Raw genomic sequence first — 25,695 nt, 5'->3', positions numbered from 1 at the left:
CAAATTTTCTGTTTCAAATTTTACTATCCGGAATCGTCCGTTTAATCACCGTCAAACACAGTATTTTCTTTAAACTAAACAGACCCATCTAGCCATTTTGTGGTTCTGTGTCCGTATACCGATTCGTTATTAAAGAACGGCTGCAGTAGAAGCAGTAGCGGGACCGGCGTTGCGCGCTACGACGGTCGTTAGTGAGGAAAAATTAATATTTTTCTCATAAGCTTTGCATAATAAAGCGATAATTTCCTACTGGAAAAGAGTTCCATAGATTATATCGAAGTAGATGCTTGTTTCGATGGATATTTACATCCTTTGTTCCTGAATAGGACGCAGGGATGCCTCTACAAGTTATTTTTACCTTAACCCGGTATCGAACCGGCGATCTCTAGGTAAAGTGTAAAAGTGGTTGCGATTCTGGCTCAAGCAGATAGAGCCTTGAAATGAAAACCTCTCACGATGCTGACATGGAAATATGCTTCTAAGCGAAACGATAAAAATAAAATGTAACATTTTTATTTATTTTAGTGTTAATTCCCATTACTTTTATATTTTTTTTAACTGTTAAATTGTTTTATTTTATTTTTGACAGAAATTACTACCGATTATAAAAAAAAGTAATTTTTAAAAGCAGAAGAGAAAAGTTTATACAGGATGTAAGAATAAAGCATAATATCCTCCTCCTCACTGTAGTTTTTTCAAAAATATTTGTATTTGGTTTCTAGTTGTCTTCACAATGTTTGCAAGTTGATTATCATTTTATTCTATTAGTAATATTTTTAGTTTATTTTGAAATATATTCATTTCCGTATTATTTTTAAGCAATAATTACCCCTATATTAACATAAAAATACATAATTATTTATTTTATAATGTAAAACATATAATAATTTATTTTAGAATGTAAAATATATGCCGTCGATGGAAATTGAACCCGCAGACATCTGCTGGTAAGGTGCTTTACCAATTATTGCGCTACATCGGTTTTTTCAAAACCCAATTATTATTAAAAATTATTTAAACCCAAATTATTCAATATGTACTGGTATTTTTCATTCAACAATTATTGCTTTTAGATGTTTCACCAGAAAACGACCAACTCTTTTTTTTTTAGGAAAGACATTGGTAATGCTAAATATCTTACAAGATGGCGTTGATACATGTTTCTTCTTCATTTACCGGTGAAATATTTTGACTTGTATTAATTATGTAAACTTGACTAATTTTTGTTTGATTCTGTATGCATTATAGGTTTCGTGGCATGGTATTCAATATTTCTCTGTCCAAAAGTATTCAAACTAGGAGTAACCAGTATATTTTGGCTTATTGCCCTGGTTGCGTATTTATGTTAGGCAGTGGAGTATTATTTTTTTTTTTGCTTACACAAAATATTCTTTTAATAAACTTTTTGTAGAAATGGTAGGTTAGTTCTGCATCTCCGAACAATAAAAGTCCTGTATTTTCGCGGTCTTATGAAAATGAAACATAATGCAGATATGGCCGTTCAGAATGATATCTGCTGTGATATAAGCAAATGGTTTTTGTTTTCTGGCTATCGGTGAGGCTATACACAAATAATATATTATTTTGGCCCTCAGCTTTAACGCACGAATCTTACACTGACAAACTATTTATCATACTACATACTTCTACGTGGTTTCAAGATTTAATAAACCTGACATTGAAAAAATAAAGACATAACATAAAAATTAAAGAGTTGATGGACAGCACGGATAATATAAGAATCTAAATCACAACCTCCGTAGCCCAAATCAAATAAACCTAGTTACAATAATAATCACTCTATGAGGGAAGACAAGTAAGTGTTAAATATATTAGCTATTTTCTGCAGCCCTGCTTTAGTTCATACAAAATAATAAGAATTCATCCCTCTCCTAAGAGCTTAATTGCCTGTTGTTGAATAGGGACATAAAATTTCACTGCCAAAAGAAGGTTCCGTGTGAAAAATTTATGACACTTATTAAATGTATAAAAAACAACGATAAACGCCTTTATGAAAAGTCGTCTTCTAAAAAATGGGTATATTCTGAGCTACCTGAATGACTCTCATGAAATATTTTTCAAAAGTAGTACCTACATAAGAACCTGACATAACTGAAAAGTGCCGGGTAAAAGGCCCCAGGTTTGTACCCTAAATAAGTTAAAATTATAAGTTTTTGAGTTAGAAATTAAATGAAGAAGGATTCATTCATTTTTTATGGAATCCTGAAAAAAATTCAATCCATTTGTGATTTGTCTTAAACTGAGATCCGAAACCTTTCAGAATCAGAACTTGCTTTGAAAAAGCATAAAGTAGTTTAAAAATAAAGCTTCACTTTTCTATTTTCCTTTCTCTCCCTCATTTCATTCAGCCTTACAACATTTATTAAACTTTCCAAAGTTCTACTTGCTTTGGGGAGTGAATATGTTGCACTGCAATAAATAAAAATGCCACATTCAAGTCATTTGAATTCCGCACTACAGTCCCAATTGTCCGGAGCCGGTGGAAAGAAGTAGAAGTTGGGAAGTACCTGGTCACCAAAGTCATAAACCATTTCAAGCAATATTTCTATTCTGAGTTGAGGTTTTTCACCAGGGCGGTACTGAGAGTTTTAAAAAAAAAAAATTTTGTACAATATTTTACATTTCATAGTCAATCAATCAATCAATGGCGCTACAGCCCATTTCGAGCCTTGGCCTCCTTTAACATGAGCCTCCACCGCCCTCTGTCCTCGGCCGTCGTCTTCAAATCTGCAACATGGAGTAGTCCTCTGGCATCTTTCCTGACATTGTCCTCCCATCTCAGCCTAGGTCTGCCCGCCTTTCGTTTGCCTCCCGGGTGTCCTGTTAGAACCTTCTTTGGTACACGTGTGCTTGGCATTCGGTGCACATGTCCGGCCCATCTTAGTCTTTGGAGCCGTAAATGAGTAGAAAGTCTGGGAGCTTGGTAGATGTCATATAGCTCCTTATTGTGGCGGATTCTCCATGCCTCTCCCTCTCGCACCGCTCCTAAGATTCTTCGAAGTATCTTTCTTTCGAAGGTGTCCAGCCGTTCCGCAGACTTTGCTGTCAGTGTTCCCACCTCACATCCATAGGCCAAGACCGTTCTAATAATTGTTTTATACAGGGTTATTTTGGTTTTCCTATGGACGTTTCGGGATTTGAACACTGGCAGCAACGCGAAGTAAGTGTTGTTAGCGGCTGTGATGCGCTTTCTTACTTCTACTGGGTCTTCGTTGTCCTGCGTTATGATGGAGCCCAGGTAGGCAAACTTTTCGACCACTTCAAAGTTATAGGAGTTTTTAAAATTCACTTTATCTTTTATTCTGCGGTGTGGGGTTCTGGTTTGCATCATGATTTTAGTACATCATAGTACAATCCAGTAATGTTGGCCTCACTGGGTGGCTTACCCGTGCTGAGGCCTCCATTTTATAATACAAAAAATATACATAATACCTTTTAAGAAAATATGTATAATGTTGGCGAAGAAAATAAAACATATGATTTAGATAAATTTAAACTAAAAATATAAATTTAAAATTAAAGTAAAATAAAATTCAAACAAAATAAAATAAAGTTATAATCGGTATATTTATATTATATGTTTTGTGTTTGTGAGTGATGTGTGTTTTATATTGGTTTTGTGTGTTACGTGTAGGTTTTATTTTATGTTATGAAATTTTGATAATATTGTATTTTATGTTCTTTAATCCATTTTTTTAATTTTGTATCTGAAATTATTTTGGTTTTCCTCAATTCTATTTTCAAGTATTAGACTGTTGAAAACTTTTATAGCATGATTTTGATAGTGTCTTTGTTCAAAGCTTGTATTTACCGTCGGAGTTTTTATGTTTTCTTTGTACGCTTGTCTAACTGGACTGTTGGTGATATTTTGTGTATGTTGAAATTTGTTTTTTTGGTCAAAAATGTAGTTTAGTGGTGTTTTAACGTATAATTGGCGTATATCTAGTACGTCACAACTGTTGAATATTTGGTCTGTATCAGTCAGTATCTACCATTAACTTGTGTTTGGTATATATGAAACAGTTGTATTATATATAAACCATCAAATTTTGAAATAGAAGAAGTATTTTGACCCATGAAAACCGCTTTCTTCACCACAAAAATAATCATTGATCCTGAGAGTTTTTTACGTATTTATTGATAAATTCGAAGGAGCCTTATTTCCACAGGGGTTGCAGGTAGTAGGCTGTATCGTAGGGCGTATAATTCATCACCACCCGGCGCCTGAATTATTAAACCTTCATTTAGCCCGCTTACCGAAATCCTCAAATCCGCCGGAAGTCGGTTCCTACTTGCCTGCTCATTCTGCTTGCCGATTGATTGATCGACGGCTTTCAGTTTAATGCTGTTGTCTTTTAGTATTTGAACATTAATCTAATCTTTGATCCCAATGGGAAGAAATGATTGAGATTTTATTGAAATGACGAAATCTTATTTAATATGAATGACGGTCGGTGACTGAGTTGACATCGCGTTTGAGTCCCACCGAGACGTAGTTTGTTCAATTCTTCGGCTGGCTAAGTCCTCTATCACAACATAAGCAACATTTTCCTCTTTCTGTGGTATGAGATTTTCAAATATTAGGTTTTATTTTGAGAATGTGCATAAAGTTTTAAAATGTGTTAACTTTAAAACATCTATATTGCTCATTAGTACGAACTAAATTAGAATATAATTTAACAGTATTGTCACCATTCTACAAAGTCCATTCTCAAGCCTTAGAAAAGGTACAAAATAAATTTCTTCGGTACATCAATTTTAAAATGAATATTTCCATCAAATTTATAAATTATAATAACTTACGTACCGAAATCAGACTTCTCAAACTATCAGATTTAACGATTTTTAGATAATATATTATTTTTGTTCAAAATTATCAACCCTCTAATTGACAGCCCTGAATTATTGGAATTCATTTAAAATGAATGTACCTGCCAGACAAACTCGAAGCAAAGACACTTTTAAATGTAACAATAACCTCAATACTAACTACTCTATTTATTCACCAATTCCAAGAATTCATCGCCTTGCAAACAAACACTGTGAACTTATTAATATATTTGGTGTTAATAATTTTGTGAGTTTCAAAAGGCAACTAATTTCAGACCTATTTGCTAGTTATTAACGTGTATTATTTATTAGCTTTAAAAAAGCCTTGTATCTATACCTTCCAACGTTTAACACACGTACTCCTTAGTTTATTTGTTATTTTTTTTATACGCATATTAATGACTGTATGCATGTACGGTCACACTTGATATGTATATCGTCACCTTAAAGCAATAGTGGGATATCTTCGAAAAATACACTTTTGAGATAAGTATGCAGTTCGATGTAAAATTGTGAGCTCTACATTATGCATTACTGGGATATTTAAAAAAAAAAAAAATGGCAGTGTTACAAGTAAAATCTCAGTATTGAAATGTTTGGTCACTCAGAGCAACACTGAGATATTGATGTTGTCCCACTGTTGCTTTCAAAAGGTCGTTTCAAATACTGAAATAAATTTATTGTCTCACTGTAGCTCTATAGTTTTCAACACGTTGGGTGATCTTGAAAGAGAAACATAAAGAAACTGAAGGTGAATACTGGTCAGGAGTATGTCGCAAAGTCAGGAAAGGTATGTAGAGCAAAACAAATTAAGCCTGTACTGTGTACCAATTGTAAATACAAATGTTCTGAATCTGTTTTGGAAGTTGATCGATTAAATTATTTTCTATTTATGATTCCATGAATCCAAGCTAATAGTGGTTATTATTTTGAGAGAGATGGACATAACATACGTGTAAGATTTGTTATGGCAACCTTAGATATAAGCAATAATACCATAAGCACTGCATTAGAAAAGAAAACAGACAGCTTCCTGTAAAAGGATGATTTAGTTGATGATGTTATGAATCACATCAACAGCTTTAGTAGAGTGGAATCGCACTATTGTCGTGCAGGATCAGCTCGGATCTCCAAATATCCAAAAGATGTACAATTTGTACAAATAGAAGTGTGTCTCGATAGGTAATCTCTATGTTACACACTCTACGTACAGGAAAATATTCAATACCAAATTCAATATTTTTTTTTAAACCAAAAAAGAACCTTTGCGCATTTTGTGTATATTACTAACTTTAGTACTGCAAATGAGAAATTATAAAAAATAATAATATTCTGAACACATTCAGAATATAAAGTTATCTCGAAAAAAATATAAAAACATTACCAAGACCACTGATGATACTGTAGTTGCCATTCATGACTTTCAAGCTGTTGTGCCGTTGCCGAATGGCAATATTTCTATTTTTTTATAAGAGCAAGTTAAACGTTATAACTTCTGTATTTACAATACCAAAACACGACAGGGCCATTGTTAGATGCGGCATGAGGGTGTAGCTAAAAGAGGCGCAATTGAAATGTCTACCTGCGTGTACACATTCTTAAAAGACCTATGCCGAGGGAAATGGGAAGTGATCTTTTATTCTGTTAACTGTGTGGCACATAATAAAAACATTTTTTTATTTTCCATGTACAATGTACATGCATGCACTATGAACACTTGATATTTAAATATTACCTCAAATATAAATATCTAATAGTTGGGCACTCAGAGAACGAAGGAGACTCCATTCATTATTGCATCTACAGAGAAAAGGTCAGGGGTAACAAGGCCTAATATTTATTCCAACGGAGTTAGCGATGATCATAAAGTGTTCCTAGAAGAATGAACCTCGTTATAAGTTAACAGAAATGGAAACAACGGATTTCATTGACTTGAAGAAGGTATGTGAGAAGACTGGAAAAAAATTCTCAATAATCGTGGACAAAAATAATTGTATTTGGAATAAAGTTAAGATTTTACAGATCACTAAAGATGAACAGTCAGTTAACAAATACAAAAGCACCTACACCGAGGATCCATTCAATCAGAGTATTAATGTGAGAGAGCGACTAAAGAATGTTCGGAATGAGAATAATATAATTCTAGGACCAGCTTATGCAGTTCCATCTACAATTCCACCGAATAAAAATCGTGATTTCTTATTTCTTTGCCAAAGTGGTGTTATACCAAAAAAAACTCATAATTTTTTTAAATGAATTAAACTGCAAATACAGACCGCGATGTACAAGAAGAAAATAACGATGTTCACTGTAGGTTTCCAGGGAATAAACACATATTTGTTTTATTTTTTTGTTCTTAAAGTTTTCTGTAAAAAAACAATGAATACTATCTATTCTAAATGTTTTCTGTTATTTTTGATACTTACCTACTTTTTATTCTTGGTTTTCTGTTTATTTTGTTACATACTTTTATTTTTAAGGTTTTCTGTTATTTTTGTTACATACATTATATCACGCTTCTCATAAATAAATTTATAAGCACAAATATATATTTTTTTTCATTTTTATTCCACCTTACTCCCATAAAATTGCCTAATTGCCTAATTGACTTTTTTTTTGGGAGATTTTTTCAATGTGGAAGACTGTTTCAGGCTAATAATTATTGCTTAAAATAATTAATAATTGTTATTTCTGCATGTTTTTCCATGCTGTTTATAATCATAAATACATTTTCAACTGTACACACCAACTCACTCCTATAGTTTATAGGAGTGAGTTGGTGTGTACAGTTGAAAATGTATTTATGATTATAAACAGCATGGAAAAACATGCAGAAATAACAATTATTAATTATTTTAAGCAATAATTATTAGCCTGAAACAGTCTTCCACATTGAAAAAATCTCCCAAAAAAAACAATTATTAATATATTTTTCTTTGTATTAGGCAATTCACCCTAAAAAGAGTGCTATGTGAATTATTAATTCATTTATCCATCTAAACTCGTAATATTATTTCTATGCTACACTGAGATAATTTGAGATGATTACCAAACACTCCGCGCAACAGTGAGATATTTCCAGATTTACGTATACTTTGTCAAAATTAGTATGAAAAAATTAATTATTTTTCTATTATTACAATTTTGTATTGAAGTTAAATAATTTACCTCTCTTATACCATATCATTAATCTGCAAGATTAGTTAATTTGATGCTGCTAGAGCTCACGCAAACCTAAAAGTCCTATTATCTCAGAACAGCATTTTTTAAGATATCCCACTATTGCTTTAAGGTGACGATATTATACTTTGATTTACTTTACCATTTCAAGTACTATTATTTAAATTCAATATTAATTACGGTGTTGGTATTGGTACTTATTAGTTTTTTTTCTATAGATACAAAAAGCATTATTTTTCTTCTTTTTTTAAACATTTGTTTTATAATACATTGTTTAAAATACAATTGTCACACAACACACACCTCACACCTAAAATCTCACGCCTCACATATGAATTCATGATGACAAAGGACGTGTCCTATTTTGGAACCTCCAGATTTTTGTACAGATTAATAAATTAATTATTTGAGAACTGTCGTCTGTAGTACTTATCTAGCGTTTACAACTTAACTAAACCCCATTTGAGTAGGACCGATATTTATTTTGTATATTAACTGCAGTCATATGCGTGTATATGCATGATTGCCACCAAAAAATCTAAAACATTGTCATCGACAACGCGTCCATCTGCAGAGTTTCAGCCCAATCGGATTTCTAGTTCCAAGGATTGCATTTATTTATTACATATTTTTTTACTGATGGTGACCTTGTATTATTGTTACGGTGTTGTCAATATCGCATATTTTTGATGATTTTTGACGGTAAAGACAAAAATGACCGATACTTTTATCACGATACTTACATTATAATCTATGTTTGAGGTGTTTCCATTTTTTGTCAATTTATTGCCATCTCAAAATATTTTTTTTTATCTTCAACCAAATATTTATATAATATCGAAAATATGAAATTTATGATCATAGCAAGCGAAGATTATTTTGATACCGACGTAGTTTCTTCCAGACTAGAAGTACATATTTTCTAAACCTCCCACTCCCAACCTTCGTTTCATAATATTTTTCAACTCGGGGCAGCAACAATTCTACCATTTCCGAATGGTTTTGCATGCACTGTTATGGTAGAAAATTTTAAAATAAATAAAATACCAGCTTTGTTTTGATTGCAATAAATAATCGAGAAAATGAAACAAATGCTTAAACCAATAATTAGTATTTGTTTCAACTGTGAAACCAGTTATTTTGTTGGAATTTTATGAACATATTCATAGGTATTTGTGATTATATGTCATTCCATTATGCTCCAAAATCTATCAATCATTCCAGATCAAATAACAATAGATAACAGTGATCGTTGTACCGATATTAAATTTCATTCGATTCTTGAACAAAGCGATCCACCCTAGCGTATTTTCCAATAGCTTTGATTCATTCGCGTCTTATACACCAATTAATTATCTTGACTAAGTGTCGTTTAGGCATCACCTACTTCCACCCTCCCCCCCAATCACCCACCCCCACCCATAGTCTCCCTCGTTACACTCTCATTGAGACATCTTCGGGTTGTTTCGATATTCTATGCCACCCTCCTTGTTTGAAAGGGTTGGGCCGTTCAGAATGCACTGCGTCTTTAAATAAAGAAACAATTAAACATTATTAAAACTAAATTCTTGTAAAAAAACATTAGTCGTCTTACTAATTAGATTCTTACACACTCGTTTAACGTTGTTGTGGGTAAATACGACTGAGAGCGTGGTTTAGGACGGTTTTACAAAAAAAGGCCTAGGTAATAAGGCAATTTTAGTGTTCTTATCGTTATTTAGTAAGGCTATTGATGATTTGTAAATAATTCATTAAATATAAACTGATATTCTTTTAAAACAATAATTAATGATACCTTCCTAAGCTTTTGAGGCCTTTCTCTAAAATGAAAATTATATTCTTCTTCTATTCACCTAACAAAGACATAAGTAACGAATATACAATTTTTATTATTAAAAAAACCTCTTAAAATAAAATCACTGTCTTTTTATCTCTAATGATGCATTTTTCCTTGGCTATAATTGTGGTAATGTTCACACCGCAAACTGTAGTACAGAACGGAACTGCACTCGTACCGGTCATGCAGTATTTGAAGCCACGAGGGGTATCATCTTCATTTGCCTCGTTTTCTATTCATCCCTTACATTAACTCACATAAGACTTATTTAATCCAAAGAAGATTTTGGTGGGGGTAAAATCGGTTTGGTCCTAAATAAGTGAAAAAAAAGTGGGTGTGTCAAGCCTACGCAAGACAGAAGTGAAACTTCTAGTTTCAGCTGATGCTTGGCGTGGCGCAGTTCGCTGGTGTCTGAGAGAGAGGAAAGAAGAGAAGAGAGAGAACGTTCGTGAGCGGCTCCCCCACCTCAACAAGGTTTCACTTCAAAAATGCCACAGCCGAGAATCGAACCTCGCTTAACTGATTGAAAGCCAACCACGCTGAGCACCAACTGTAAGCAAAGCCGCATAAATTGATTATATTATGTAGGTTCTGAAAATATGAGAGCTTGTTATGTTTTATAATGTTACCTACATCACACCCAAAATATAATATATTTTTAAAAATAATGTACAATGTACAGAAATAGAATCCCACACAAGATCGCGTAGTGCGCTCTAGCGAACGGATATTTTATCAGAGGGAGATAGTTTTAATTTTTTTTTCTGTAAATTATTACATATTATCAAAATAAATAAATTAATTAAATAAATGTAATACAATTATCATAATATACGGATTAGATAATAATTTTAATCCAACACAATAACGCAAAGCGCGCTCTAGCGGAGTAATGTTTTATCACAGTGAGATAAGTGTTTTTATTATTTTGCAATATTATTTTCTTTTAAAAAATGTTCTGACCTACTAAAAAATAAGATATTGAATGAAAAAGGCGTTAAAAACAAAAAAATAATGTGCGATGGCCGAGAATCGAACTCGGATCAACTGCTTGGAAGGCAACTATGCTGACCATTACACCACCAACGCCAGTTGTCGGGATGAGCTAAGAAGCATTTATATGTTACTTCAAAACTTTGACTAGATCAAATGAACTTTAATCGGTGGTGGGGGTACCCGCATTTTCGTTTCGGTCATGAGTCGGTTTTACTCCGGTCCTCGAAATTGCATGACGCGCGTAAAGAAGTTTCACTTCAAAAAAAGCTGTTAGCAATTTTCATAATTATTTTTAATTATTTGCAAGTATGGGTACATTTCTGGCTCTGAAATTATAATATTTTCTTCCTACAATGAACTAGTTCAATTAGATCGTAATTTTCTTATTTTCAGCTGACGTCAAAGATTGCTTGTTCCACCCCAACTCCCCCCCTCAAGGGATGGTGTGATTTATTGACTTATATTAATGATTCCTTAGCACTCTCCAAAATCTACAATAAATTCTAACTGTGAATACTAGATACTTAAACTTTGTAAACATGATTGATTGTTTCAATCAAATTAATAATAAATTGGTTGTACCAATCTGAAAATATTATGTCATTTTTTTTTCCTCGTGTGTTTAATTTGTGTGGAATCTTGCAATCACATAAAAACTACGCATTAAGTAAATGAAGATAATATTGGTAGTTCTTGAAGAGGTCCTGTGTTAAATTCCCAGATGCAACCGAATATTTTTCTCCCTTTTCTGTTTCATATTTTTCATTTTAGTGTGATTAATATTGTCTTCTTGTGATTAAATATTACAATTCGCAATACGCAAACAGATAAATATAATATTGTTGTGTTTAGCTTTGGGAAATGTATTGCGTATCTTCATTAACTAATCTTTAAAAATAACCGAAAATCGCGCGTTCTATAAAAATATTGCTGATGATATTATTATTAATTTTTTTGACTAGCAGGGTAGTGGAATCCCAGTCTGCCATATTACATGATATATATAAATACACATATATGGAATATACACATTTATATACACATAATATAATATACATACACAAGAGAGGAATAAGAACAATGACAAATAAAAATAAGATTAAAAAAAAATACTAGGTAGGTACCTAATGGTTTGTTGATTTTCGTGTCCTACCACAGAAGCTGGCTAGTCGGTGGCGAGGTAAGGCGGGGAATGAGTGCACCCTCCCTTCTGTGAAAATCGTGGAGGCACTGCAGAATCTTGGAAGTAGCATAAGTTAGTCCCATTGCACTACTGGATATTGTGTCCACAGTTCTGACATAGGGCAGTACAGTGCGTCTTAAAGAGCAATTTTCTAACATCTTCGCTACAGTGGTGGAACCGCCTTGGAGCATTTCGGCCCTTATGCTGATTGCTCTTCTTTGTCGTTACATATCTTCTATATCCTTCATGTTTTCTGCACGGATATGCCCTAGATATTTAACCTGTGAGGCTACAAGCAGTTCATTTCCTTGTAGATGGATTTGTGGATGATTTGGTGGCTCCTTATAACTTTTTGGAATTGTACAGCAAGTTATGTGAGTTTGCATACTCATATTTGTACAATTCGTATAATGGTTCATCTCATCTTATTGATGTAAAAACACACTTTTGCGATCCATAATTATTTTTTTGTATCTAAAATGTTAATTTTTAACATATAGATAACATTGAAATGAATCCCTGCTTGAAATAATATCATTCAATTCGTACCTAAATGCGAATCAAATATTTTGCATTAAATGATTATTTTTGTTACTTGCAGTTTGTTTGTCTTAAAATGTTTAATTATTTTCCTTTATTTAATAAATCGGTATCCTCATTAGGATCTACCGTGCTGAGTGTTTAATTTACATATAAATCAAATTTAGTAGCATGAATAATATAAAATAATTGTAAATACTCGTATATTAAATACCATTTTTTTCTGAAATAATTATAAATATCTAACATGGTGTTTTTTGTTCAGATTAGTGCTTCCTTTAATTTTGTATTTGGTGTCAATATTTCATCTATTTCTTGTCCCCATACGTTTTGTATCCTTTTTTTTACCTAAGACAAACATTCCCGGGTTACGAATAACCTGACAGTAATATATATATATATACACATTCAAACAAACATTCAAACACAAACATTCCCGGGTTACGAATAACCTGACAGTATATATATATATTACTGTCAGGTTATTCGTAACCCGGGAATGTTTGTCTTAGGTAAAAAAATATATATATATATATCTGAACACACTACGCCTGGGTTTGGCCCAAACAAGATGTCAGCTCAGCCACCGACCGGACATAAGTTTTAAATGTTTTAATATTTTTATGAGTTTTGAATGAGAGCGGGATTATTGAGTTTAGTACCATAGTATAGGAAGCCTTTATCCCCAAACCTTGTATTTGTAGTTGGTTGTTGGATATGTTTTCGACCACGAGATCTAGTGTTTTTAATGTTCGTGATAGTTGTAATTTCTTGTGTTTTGTATTTACCTTCCATGAATTGCCACCTGAACGCAGGCATTTCACACCTAGTATTCTCTTCTAATTTTTAACTAGTTCCTTTCTCTCCTTCCTTTCCTTATAAAAAACCGTCCACATAGCATCTTCAAAGATGACACGAACCTGTGTGGAGCTTTGTGAAAAAGGTGAGGTGGTCAATAATACGTCAGCACCATGTGTTAAGTGTTCATTATTTACTGGAAATCAACCCCGCACCACGCTCATTAATAATTTATTTTACATAGAAAATGATAGATCTGTCTTTCGTGACTTTCGCATTTACCTACTTCTTGTCAGTGAAATATCTAGCATCAGATTCGGCAATAACTCCCCCCTCCCGCTCTTCTCTATATCGGGGGCTAGATCTGGACAGACGGGTGTGTCCGAATTGAAATGTCAGCCGCTATCTAGACGTGACAGGTCCGGGATTATTTGAATGGAATGATACAGGAGAGATGAATGGTAAGACGGACAGAGGACGCGTCTGTAGGAGCTATTGTTGGTGACCGTTTTTAGGGGTGACAGAATATTTAAGTCATGCAAATAAACTGATTACAAATTACCATAAAATATTGAACTTTTTTATCAGTTATTATTTGAGATTTTCACGGCCAAAATTATTATAGTGATTTTTTTGGGTGTTATGCCGTGCTGCGCTACTGCCTCTTTAGATAATGTTTCAGACAGCATTACTGTAGGCGCATCATAAGTGCAGATGTGTAAAGATATATATGTAAATATGATACCGTGTTGCCTACTACAATCCTCTAAGAGCTGGTATAACATTTTAATTAACCATGGTTTTCGGAGCTTAGTTTTGGTGAAGCCGTAATAATCAGATACCAAGAATTATATCTATTGATTTTAATGGGATTTTTTATGAATTACAATTGCCTCCCAATTAGGCGCACTCTATGTGTTGTGGGTCTTCCCAGGACTTACAACAAATCCAAATTAAAGGCAAATTCATTAATGTTTAAAAACATGTTTTTATATCAATTCTTCCCAAACTACGGTAACTTTTTTTAATTGTTATAAGCAGAGTTCTTCATTTAAAATAAATTAAATTAATTAACAAATCATTTTTTTTTTAAATCAAACTTAATTAACAGGGAAGTGGAAATACAGGCATTTAAATTATATTCTTGGTAAAAATTTTATCACTTAAATTTGTCATTGAGTTGACGCCATCTTTGTAGAATAAGACATTTGTCTGAATTGATATTCCTGCATGTTACCAACATTATCTATATTATACTGGATAATAATAAAAAAAAGTTTTATTATCTTCCTTTTTTATGTCTTCAGTTATAATGGTGTTATCAACTATGGAAATATTGCGTACTTTTAACTAAATTGGATCTTTAATGCATGTTTTTGTGTCTTCCCCAAACTAAATAGTTGTTTATTGTAGTAACTAATACCTACAATTGATACGAAGTTTTCTATCAATAATTTGAACATATGACGTAAGCGGAGTGCAGAAAATTTACTCAAACTTCTTCTTACGCATCTCTTTCCCCTCTACAATTCCTTCAGCCTCAAACATTACCGAAATTGGGATGCTATGGTCCACTGACTCCAGATAGTTGGGAACAGTTATGATTCTTTTACGGTTTTCATTTAAATTGTAAAACTCAAATTTTTATGTTTTGTGCGTTTATTTTGATGAAATATTTGAGTAGATAGGTTAAATATCGTGTCACGATATTTTAATGAAAGATGCTCCGAGGAAATAGCATCTTTGATCCCTTTGGCACCGTTGTATAATCGAGAAACACGCCAAACGCGCGCCCAACATTTTACATTTCTTACGTTAGATTCCTACTAACAGCTCGGGTATGGGATAATTTGCCGGCGTCTATTTCTTTTCTTCTACTACACGGTATCTTCAGCACTCCTTCCTCCCCTAAAAATGACCCATTACATAGCACCCCCAAAGATGATACAGGCCCTGCGAAAAATTATAATCCTCAAGGCCTGTTAAGTGGAGTTAATGTAAAACAAAATTCAAAGTAAGTCTATTGCAAATGTTGTTTATTTTGAAAGCTTATATGTAGAAATAGACAAATCGTTCGGAACCTAGCTCTTCGGGTCTATTCACTTAACAACGTTTCCCATTCTGATTATTGGTTTTTCGTCAGGGCATATCCACATAGTATTCCTATCTGTTATAAGTGTCAAATCATGGATTGAAACCGAAAATGTAAACCTTGGCCAATTTTGCAAACCTAAATATTAAAATCAAAGTTTTGTTTTCCAAGCCCTAATTTCGATCTTGCTTATTTCCGGTGACCACTGTCCGATACCCCGAATGACGTCACATCCGCCCCATTTCACCCTTTTCCGTATCAACTAATAATAATACATCCTAACCCCATCCCCCCATCTCAACTCCCCCCAACCTCCCCACGCGCATCCCTCCTCGTTAGCCTTCCATTTGACAGATACGTCAGCCCTCAACCCTTCGAGTCGGACAGAAGGCGACGTATCGGACCATGGAAGCTTTCAGGAAGGCTTCTGTTGGATTGTCCCAATATATTTCAGCCTTAAGGAAGGATATTGATGATTGAAGGAAAAACTAATTTCATTTTGGGGCATGTGATCACGATTAAGAAGTCATTTGTCACTTAAATAGATGGGAATGTCTTCCAATACAAACAATTCTTTCTTACAACATGCGAAAATCTATTCAGTTAGTTCTTATGGTTTGTTTTTGTCTTTTTATTAGACTAAAACGAAATTACTGGAACAAGCGAATCGTTTATTAATTGAGTAAACTAAAAATATGACAATTATTGTATAGTTTAAAAATTACAGCTTTTCAAAGAAATTTTTTTGATTAAATTTTTTTTATCTGTTAATCGTTAAATTAAAATCTAAATTGGGAGCAATTTATGTTCAACAATACAATATTGGTTAAACCTAAAATAATTCATAATCTGCCCTTTCATAGATGGCGCTAATTTAATTATTTCACAAAAATACACGTTTTGTAAGTTATGCTTTCAAATATTAAGACGAATTATTTGTTTGCACCATACGTAAGCAATATAAATATGAACAAATGGTTTTGTTCGTATAAAAACTCAATTCTGTCAAGAAAACACACACAAATACAATATTGTAACAGTGATTCAATCCAATATTGTATTTGTATGCCTCTCTATTTAAGAATTGAGTTTTGTACAGACAAAACTATTTATTCATATTCAATATTCATATTGTGTATGTAAGGGCGCAAACAAACGATCCATCTTAATATTGTAAAGCATAAGTAGCAAAAAGCGTATTTTAATAAAATAATTTATATAATGCCGTCTATGAACGCGGAAATTATAAATAACGTTGGGTTTAACCTTAATTATTACATAAACAATTATTATCATACTCCTTAAAATTTACGCAAACTAATCCGGTTAAAAAAATAAAACTAAAATCATCGAATTTCATGTAAAATAAAATTAATCCAGAATAAAAAATAATGAACTGGCAAAAGATTAAAATATATTCAGAGGGTTTTAAATAAATTTGATTACGTGCCTTATACTTTTTCAATTAAATATTTTTAGAGTGTGTTTGATGGTGTATAAAGAATTGATTTCACAAATTGTTGACAGAAAATATGATAATAGATCTTGACATTTTGCATAAAATATTTCTAATATCCCCTTTCGTTACATGAATTCGAGTGGTAGGTGTAATTTTCATCAGAATTATAATAACATTATAAATGTGGAAAGTGTAACACCTTCATAGATCACCCATAAACACCGGAATATAATACAATAATAGTACACACATATTCTCGTATAATCATCCAAAACGCAATTACACCTAAAATGGCGATACGTAACTGGTGAATATTATGTACACAATGGGAACGTGATATGATAACATTAATACACGACGGTAAGGTACGAGTACAATAATATGGCGAAATAAGCTCAAGGACCCGGAGTTGACAGGGAACATAGTAAGGATGCTAATAAGGAACTCCAGTGAAAAATATAATGGCTTGAAAATATATATTCAGGTCAACAAACGCCGTTTCATAATAGGAAGGGAAGTTGTATCATTTGATTTGAATTATTTGTAGAATTAATTGATTGTTATTAACAAATATATATTCAGGTCAACAAACGCCATTTCTTAAAAGGCATCATTTGATTTGAATTATTCGTGGAATCAATTAATCTTTATTAAAACTTAATAAAACACGATCATCGTGATTAATTTTTGGTTTACTATGCCGTGTTACGCTTCTTTAGCTTACGTTTAGGACAGCGTTATAGTCATAGAATAAGGATTAATACAAGAAGTGCCCTGTTTGCGTGTTTCGTAATCCTAATTTCGGTCTATATTTCCGTGCAAAATTGTGTTTCACCATAATTTCGAAATTCATATGGGATGGTGGCATAAAATTTCAGGCAAGTGTGAGAGAAACAGACCGCTCGCTAAAAACAAAAAGGTACTAAGTCAGTGGAATATTTGATTCCATTCAAATTTATATGGAAAGCACTTAAGAAAGCAAGTTTCTGCTATATTATATGGTTAAAGTGTTCATCATTAGGGCAGATGTAGTCAACAAGGCATAATAACCCAGAAATTAATCACCACAATACCTTTGGCTGAAATCTCAAATCATAAAAAAATACCAACACAACAAAACGTCTTGTTTGGTTGGTATCCTTGGTTGCCGGCTTCAACTTAAGAGGAAGCTACAAGCCAAAAAATGGGTATATTCTTGGTATACCTTATATTGAAGGTAATAGGCATAAAAATCGCTTGACAAACGAAGTCTAGACACGTTCGATTTCAAGCACAAAACTGTTTTTTTGTTTAAATTTTTGTATATAATTTTATAAGAAAACAAAAAAGTTAATCAATTGAAAAAAAACAACTGTGAAACTGTCACAGATAATCTTAGCTATAATACTGTCTTTTTTACAAGTTGTTCGCTTTATGCGATCATACATTTCTAGTGAAAAAAATTTTTTTTAGTTGTTAAGTTTAATTTAATTTTATATTTTTTTATTGAGTAATTTATTATTTTATTTGTATTCTACTCAAGCGAAACGATACCTTTAATTTATCTGAAGCATATTTTTTGGTATTCATAATGTACACCAATTCGTTACAAAAATTAATCAAAATAGTGATTTAACACTAAGCTTCGCCTTAACGATAAACGAGAAAGGGCAAGATTCATTCTGGTTTTGTACAAAAATTTTGTTTTGGGATATCTTGAAGTTTTGTTTTGGAATATTTAAAATATGCATCTTTTTAGTTTTGTCGAAACTGCAACATAAATTGTGAAATTAATTTCTATGATTAACTGTTGGTACATATAAAAAAAACACTGTTAATACAAACTGAAATAGGATATAATCATGGACAAAATATATTAAATATTATTATGAAGTTAATGTTTTTAAATATACATAATTTCATTACTTATGTTAAGTTGTGGTTAATAATAATATCGGGTAAGTTATTTGTTAATCAGGAATTGAAATAATAACCTTAAAAACACCGATCCGGACTTTCAGAACAAAGAAAAATTGAATCGAGTGCGGCAAATGGCGTTGTAATTTTACTCTATAGAATAGTGCAAAATAATGGCGACGAGATGCTGACATCTTACAATTATGTTAAAAGCAGTTAAAAAAGATGAAAAAACGTCTTGAATCTTGCATAAAAAATCTAGTACCTACTGAAATTCATTCGCCCTGACGTCACACACGACACGCCATAGGTGCGATTTTATGGGCATTGCAAAATTAAAACATTGAAAAGTAGGTAAGTTCCGCTTTTAATCATGGTAGTAGGAGAGTTTTAAATATTGTCTGGTTATTTGTAACCCAGAAATGTTTGTGTTTCTTTTTTATGTGGAAGTTGAAAGTGAAAATCTTGTTGTTATTTCCACAAATAACTATCCTTACTAAAAGTAAATAAAATAAAATAAAACTATAGGTGTAGAAAGTTTTTTAGTTATTCACATCCAATAATAATCATCGACGACGGATGTAAAGAAGTAGTTCGTGAAAAATGCCAATAAGCGTAGTGCAAATTTTTTTATGATGTCAGGTTTGCGGTTACCAAGTGGTCTAGATCTAAAATCCATTCTTTATTGCGAAATATTGTCATAATACGAGCAGAAAATAAAATAGCTAACCTTATAACTTTTCCCCGCTTAATCCTTTAGCTACCCCCTTTCTTAATTTGTGTACTGCGATACTGAACGTTTTGTACACCTACTATATTTCGTTAAGTATTTATATTTTTTTACTTTTTATTGACTAACGATGGGTTCTCACGAAACCTATCGATATTCCTCATGGATATTCCTCATGGATTCCTCATGGATATATAAAATTTAGGTTACTTACTTGTTACGTACTTGGGCGTATTTGACGTCATGTCATGAAGTTGACTTATTTAATATGTTCACTTCATTACACCTCATCTGTGGATTAAAATTAAATTGGTTACTTGTAGGTGTACTTTGAGACATGTGATAAAGTTTACTTACTTACTATTTTATACTTATACCTACTTGTAAGTGTACTTGACGTCATGTGCCTAAATTTGACTTCATGTCATAATGTTGACTTCATGTCATAAAGTTGACTTCATGTCATAAATTTGACTTCATGTCAGAAAGTTGACTTTTTTTTAACTGTTTTACTATTTTATACCTTACGGATGGATGAAAATGACGTTACTTTTAGGTGTACTTATGTGACTATAATTGGATTGTACTCCACCACTTTCCCAACGGAGTTATAAAGAAACATAAAGAAAATATTAAATTTGACTTCATGTCATAACGTCATAAAGTTGACAGCTAACCACTGGTAGGAGAGGGTACCCAGGAAATATTAAAATAAATAAATCTACCTATAGTTTCAATAAACGTACCTACGCACAAACACACAGACTTTACATTCTTGCAATAATATGATGATTGATACCCGAATGCGGGGTATAATATTGCTGGAGACGACAATACGAAATACAAACATACGGACGACTGATATAAGGGTAGAACCAGAACCAACCCACCAACCCCCTGTCATTGACAAATCGTCTTCATTCCATCCCCTCTTACGCGACAATAAATAACCCTTGTATTGGAAGATATATGCGAGGTACGTGATACTAGAATTTTGACTTACTGATGTATTACGCTTTCCATGGATCTATTTCTAAAGCCAGCAGTGGCGTATGTTTGCTATCACCATTGGTAAGAAAGAAATTTAAAAAAAAAACATTTGACAAAAACAGTTAAGTAAACATAAATATTTTTTTCCTTTAGGTGAGTAGATACGTTACGTACCGGTAATAAATTAGTATATACCCATAAATATCAACAATTCTTTATGTTTCGTAATCCAAATTTTAAAATTTGTTTTGTGTTATTGAACCATGCACACACATTATATATATATATATAAAAATTATAAAAGATGTGTGGATGCATTTAAGAAAAATTTTGCACATAAGAGTTTATTATTTCAAATATATAGCAAAAATGTTACTACCCGGATTCGTCTAAGAAAAATCACTCTTATTTAGCTATTAAAAAAATATATAACAAGGAATATTGAGAGTTCGAATCTTCGAATCTTGATACAGTTTGGTTGGCCAACCAAAAATATTTTCAAAATTTCAAGACGCCAATATGCAACATTCGAAAGTTTTTGCTACTTCAGGCTTCAAATGCACACAAATGTTTACGGCATAATATTTTACAATTCAACATCAAACGAAATTGTGTTTCGTGACTCCATTGGTCCCGGGTAGCTTTGTTGTGTTCCCGCCAATCGCATATTTTTTTAATCTGGGCAATGAGTGTTCGATCGCCACCTTCGGCGAGTGTTCATGTCTTTTCTTATTGCTTACCCTGTATCGGAAACTACCGATACAGTTTGACTCAATCGCCGTGAAGGAACCTAATCATCTCGAGTGTCGATCGCCGTGAGATATTAGTGATTTAACGTGCTGTGTGATCTCAAATCTCTCTTCAAATCATTAGAGTGTGGCTGCGCTGTATTGTGTAATACTCTGTTATGGCGTGGGGCATACAAATCTGTTTCGGGGATCACAGGTTTCATTTGGTAAAGAGAGGGAAAAACTTAATTTCCTCAGAACTGTAGAGTTAACGCAAGCAACTGCGTCACCTTGGAAATTGAGATAGCGATATACACATGTATTTTATTACTATACGTGACATAATATTAATTTATTTTTGTTCAGTAAGGAAAACTAGTTTTGAAGCAGTATAAATACACCTTTAAGAATATTTAAAAATCAATTTCATTAAACGCACATAATATGAACACTTAACAAGGTTAACACGGTTACTAAACTTTACGTAGATAGTATAGAACGTATCCAAAACAAATTTATAAAATATATTAAATACAAATTCCACAATAACTTGTGAGTGTACATTTGAAACCTTGCAGCGAAGACGAGCAGTAGCTGACTCAATATTTATACACAAAATTTTAAACAATGACATTTTGACTGTACTGAATTTCTGCCCCTTATTAACTTTACCATACGAATTCGCCAATTAACCGAGCTTTTCATACTCTAAATAATATTTGTCTTAACTCTAACATTGATATTTTTTCGGATTCACTGCCCAAATTCAAATGTGGCATCATATCAATAATTTAAACTATTCAATGCGCATACATACAGACACACACAAACAAACACTAACAAATACATTACACACGTCACACATACACCTATAAACTACACACGTCACCTGGTAATTAAGGAATAAACATACCACTTAGCAGATATTACAAGGAAACATATCATTGGTACAAAACATGAAATATCTTATTCCTGTATATTGTTTCATCTCTGTAAATCATGTACTGTTTGTATTTATAATATAAAATTAAATTTACATTAAAAAATTAAAGATCCTTAGTCCTATTCCGGTCTCTCGAAGCATTTTAGACAGAATGAAGTGTAAATAATATTAATTAAAATAAAATAAAATATGCTAAGTCATATTAAACATTACCCCACGCCACTGCGTGTTACAAATATGAATGTTCAAATACATGTGGAGGTAAAAGACAAGAGAAGGAAATGGTCACCCAAGAGAAATGACATCACATTACTTGCATAATATATCAAAAGTATAATGGCGTAAGGCGACTTGCATACATTATTATTCATTTTACCTACTCTATACAGCTTTAGTAATAACCCCACATTAGCATCTACATAATGTAGATCTTTTGATACCAAATGTAAATAATAAAGGCAAAGTGGCGATATTTTCCTCCTCTTTACTCAAAAGGCACACGGAGAAAAATGTATTACTTAATTCATTAAGAATCTATTTGAACTGTTGATAATCAGGTTAAAAACGGTTTGTAGGCTTTAAGAGGAAGCTACAAGTCAAAAATGTGTATATTCTTAGTATACCTTATATTGAAGGTAATAGGCATTAAAATCGCTTGACAAACAGAGTCTAGAAACGTTCGATTTCAAGCAAAAAACTGGTTTTTATTTATTTTGTAAATAATTTTATAAGAAAACAAAAAAATTGATCAAGTGAAACTGTCACAGATAATTTTAGCTATAATAGGTACTGTATTTTTTAAAGTTGTTTCCACTGTATTTTTGTACTGTATTTTTTAAAGTTGTTGCGTTCATACATTTCTATTGAAAAAATATTTTTTTTAGTAGTTTGCATTTGTATTTTTACTGAGTAATTTATATTTTTATTTGTATTCGACTCAAGCGAAACGATAGGAAAACCTTCAATTTATCTAAAGCATATTTTTTGGTATTCATAATGTACACCAATTCGTTATAAAGATTTATCAAAATAGGGATTTGGCATTAAGCTTCGCCTTAACGAATGAATTAACAGATTTCCTAATTTTTTTTTTATTAAATTACGAATCCTGACAAACTTTTTGTAAAAAACGAATATATTATCACAATGTCGAAACACGCGTTCATTAAAATCCGAATATTTTCTCATTTCGTCATTAAATATTATCAAGGCAAATAAACGCGTATTGATATATTATCAAAGCAAATGCATGAGCATTGTCATGTTTTCAAGGCAAATGTAGTGCAATCACGCATTGACGAAATGCGAAAATATTCAGATCTTTATGAACACGTGTTCCGACATTGTAATAATATATTCGTATTTTACAAAAATTTTACCAGGAAACCTGTTAATTTATTCGTAAAATCCTGCAATCCCGTTTTTATCAGGATTACCAATAATTTGAACAGAATCTTAATGAATAAGCAATTCACATTTTTTTCCGTGCACGATTATTTTATGCGTGTATAATGTATTTATATAAATAAAATGATGGGTTGTTTCAGAGGATTTGAATAATTCATCAAATTTCAACGTTCGTTTTAAGGTTCTGTGAATTTCCTACTCAAGTTCTGTTATTATATTATTATAGGCCTGTTACTTGACAGAATTGAAATAATGAAATCTTTAATCTCCGATGGTTCTTCACCGATTGTTTTGAAATTTTGACACAAAGTTGCATTCAATCACGCGTTTGTTTTTATATACTTATATTGTATAAATGTCACATGTGACTAGTAAAAAACATGTTTTTAAAACAGTGCCACCTGTTACATGCACAATTGTTCTCTATTTGTACAGACAGACCGAGCTACAGCAAAGCGTGGCACGGTACAGCTAGTATTTAATAATTTATTAAGAATCACCTCCAAAAGTTAGTTCCCTTTACCCCAGGACACCTAGTATACAAACTCCAGTAAAACACTAAGATAAAAGTACTTACCTGTTTTTTTAATTAATTTATTTTCAGAATATTTTAATTCATGCGGATTAAGAAGTACCTAGGTATCAGGAAATCTTTAATACATAAGTGTAAATCTGGTTGTGTTCCTCTAAACATTCACGAACGGCAAGCGTTGGGGTCCTTTTTTAAGACCATAGTTGTAGGTACTCTGTTGTTAATTTATTCTTCTTCATATATTTTTGCATTTCTCACATATTTATTGTACAAAGTATATCTATATGGGACGTGTGGGATTGCACTAACCTCCCCACATCCTGGAATAAAATTATTATTATTATTACTTAATGTGAACGCTCTTTTCCATCTAGTTTACCGGATTTACCAGCTTTAAGCCAAAATAGAGGCAATTCTTTCGTGCACCGTAAAAATATTAGTTTTCTGGAACTGAAAAAAAACCATAAACTGAGAAACGATTTTATTCTTAATTTTCTTGAAACGATTAATTTATATTTGATTTTATTATGAAGAATCTTAAAATTTTTTCAACCTTCTATTTTGAAATTCAATCGAATTGAACAAAACATAAGATTAAACAAAAATTTTATTTTTTCTGGAAGCCAATACTGCAGCCTTACAATAGCAATAATTACATTTTTTAAAAAAAATTGGCAGAAGGAATGGAAACATTTCCATTGCAGGTTTGAGAAATCGAAAAAAATGTAATTAAAAAATTGTAATGTAATTCAGTGCTGAGGTACCTCCTTTTTTAGCCAAAGTTTCGGACAGCATTTACAGTGTTCATCATCGGGGCAGATTTGTGATGGTGAACATATCTGACATGATTATGGATCTTTCTACTATCTGTCATCTGCTTTAAAAATCGGTATTTTAGAAGTTAAGCTATGTTTAGTAATTTGATCTGAGTATTCAGCTACCTATTTCTCAGCCTCCCTGTTCTACATTTCCAACCACTCCCTTACTTTCCAGCATTATAGTATCACTTGTTGCAGGTCTATGAAATAAAGAAACAACAATAAACATCTCAAGTGGTTCGTGTTCTTACACCTTCACTGCCTGTCCCTATTCAAACACGTCACGGCGGTTCGCCCAATAAAGGATTTCAATCCATTATACTACAATTAACACACAAAGGTAATTAAATATGCCTATGTTCACCTCAAACAGGAACTGGACCTGTTACCTTAGTCCCGTTCCGCTCAATGCCTGCCCGTTCAACGATTATCCTTCTATGTATCCATCTCCACAATACCAAGTGTCACGTCTTCTGTTTTATCTGCTTAGTATTGGTTACAAGATTCTATTATATAAGATAATGTTACGTACCGTATTAACTATATAATATAACTATAAAAACATAGAAATATTTTTGCTTTGCAATAAAATCTAAATAAATAGAATATTTCTGAATGTAATGAAACATCGTTTCAATTTTTATTTTTAGAATTTTTTAATGCAAGCCTAAAACATTTTTAAAAATGAATAACCTTACAATTTTTCTAACTAATA

This window comes from Hesperophylax consimilis, chromosome 22 (genome assembly GCF_061612785.1).
Source record: "Hesperophylax consimilis isolate HC1 chromosome 22, BYU_Hcon_1.0, whole genome shotgun sequence".
NCBI classification, from domain to species: Eukaryota; Metazoa; Arthropoda; class Insecta; order Trichoptera; family Limnephilidae; genus Hesperophylax; species Hesperophylax consimilis.
This window is presented reverse-complemented; position numbering follows the sequence as displayed.